Source organism: Penaeus chinensis, chromosome 6 (genome assembly GCF_019202785.1).
Source record: "Penaeus chinensis breed Huanghai No. 1 chromosome 6, ASM1920278v2, whole genome shotgun sequence".
Lineage (NCBI taxonomy): Eukaryota > Metazoa > Arthropoda > Malacostraca > Decapoda > Penaeidae > Penaeus > Penaeus chinensis.
The window spans coordinates 35942152-35944502 of NC_061824.1; positions in this window are offsets into that span (position 1 = coordinate 35942152).

A 2351-nucleotide genomic window follows, 5' to 3' on the forward strand; every position below is an offset into this window, starting at 1 on the left:
GGAGAGTGAGGGAGAGTGAGGGAGAGTGAGGGAGAGTGATGGAGTGTCGAGGAGGGGTGAGGGAGAGGGATGGAGAGTAGAGGGGAGTGAGGGAGAGTGAGGGAGAGTGGAGGGGAGTGAGGGAGAGTGAGGGAGAGTGATGGAGTGTGGAGGAGGAGTGAGGGAGAGGGATGGAGAGTAGAGGGGAGTGAGGGAGAGTGAGGGAGAGTGATGGAGTGTGGAGGAGGAGTGTGGGAGAGTGATGGAGAGTGGAGGGGAGTGAGGGAGAGTGAGGGAGAGTGATGGAGTGTGGAGGAGGAGTGAGGGAGAGCGGAGGGGAGTGAGGGAGAGTAATGGAGAGTAGAGGGGAGTGGGGGAGAGTGAGGGAGAGTGATGGAGTGTGGAGGAGGAGTGAGGTAGAGTGGAGGGGAGTGAGGGAGAGTGGAGGGGAGTGAGGGAGAGTGGAGGGGATTGAAGGAGAGTGGAAGGGAGTGAGGGAGAATATGAATGGGAGAGAAGAAAGTAAATGAATGTGAAGGAAAATTAATGAAAACGAAGGAAAGTGAAGGAATATAAAAGAAGATGAAAAAATAGAAAACGAAAGAGAATGAAGAAAAGTGAAGTAATAATGAGGGAATGGAGGAAATTGATAATCATAACAAAATAAAAAATAAATAAATGTAATTATACTGAAGATAATCATGCCTTTTACTATCTTTGTAAAAGGCAAAGATAGTATAAGATAGTATCTTTTGATAAATAAGTATCTTTTATTATTAAATCCAGAAAGATAAATTTATTATAAAACGCAATAATAAGGAAAATGGAGAATAAGGTTTTACAAAAAGGGGAGAAACAATAAGAAAAGAAAGACTTCAGTTACTCAATGACTTTTATCTCTTTCTTTTCGTCTTCCTTTTAATTCCGTTCATTTCGCCGCTCTGATCCTTTCCTCGTTCGAAAGAAGTGCAACATTAATTCGGAGGAGAAATGGCGAGGGATAAGGAGAAGGAGAGAGAGAAAAGAGAAGATTGGATGATTAAGAAAGAGAAGGGAAGATAGAAGAAAGAGAAAGGGAGAGGGAGAGAGAGAGAAAAAAAAGAGAGAGAGAGAGAGAGAGAGAGAGAGAGAAAGAGAGAGAGAGAGAGAAAGACAGACAGACAGACAGAAAGAGAGAGATAAATAGAACAAGAGACAGAGAAAGATAGAGACCGAGAAAGAGACCGAGAAAGAGACAGGCAGATATAGGCAGAAAGAGAAAGAGAGAGAAACCGAAACAGAGACACAGATACAAAAAGAGAGAGAGAGAGAGAGAGAGAGAGAGAGAGAGAGAGAGAGAGAGAGAGAGAGAGAGAGAGAGAGAGAGAGAGAGAGAGAGAGAGAGAGAAATAGAACAAGAGACAGAGACAGATACAGACCGAGAAAGAGACCGAGAAAGAGACAAGCAGATATAGGCAGAAAGAGAAAGAGAGAGAAACCGAAACAGAGACACAGATACAGAGAGAAAAAGAGAGAGAGAGAGAGAGAGAGAGAGAGACAGAGAGACAGAGAGAGAGACAGAGAGAGAAGAATAGAGCTGATGATGTCACATTAGCGACCCAGTGTAGGGAAGGGAGACAAATGCCCTCAATTGGGGGCAGCGAGGGGGGTGGGGGGGGGGGAGGGTGAGAGGGAGAGCCCGAAAGTCAACTGGGGACTGCGTCGGGGAGGGTGGGGGGGGAGAGCCTACGAAAGAGGGAGAGAGAGGGAGAGGAAACCAGCGAGAGGAAGAGTTAGTAGAAATTAAGAAAAGGTAGAAAGTGATTTCCAAGCGTATATGTAGACAAACACAAATACATAGTTACATACATGGATGCACACATACAGGCGGTCACACACACACACACACACACAGGCAGTCACACACACACACACACACACATATATATGATTATATATATATATATATATATATATATATATATATATATGCATATATATATATATATATATATATATATATATATATATATATATATATATATATATATATATGCATATATATATATATATATATATATATATATATATATATATATATATATATATATATATATATATATATAACCATAACCTACCCATTCAACTTTATCCGAGTATCACGTCTATATTCACAACTAATAACATTTTGACAAGAGGCTACACAATCACTCTATCGTAACAAGGACAGTGATACCCAACACCCCTACCCCCCCCCACCCCCCCAGGCCATAGTCCGCGACTTTGCTCTGGAGAATTCCGAGTCGACATAACCAAGCGCGGAAGGACCTCGTAAAGGAATATTTTTTTGCTGTGTTGCTAAGGCCTTTTATGATCTATTAAGTCCGCGTATA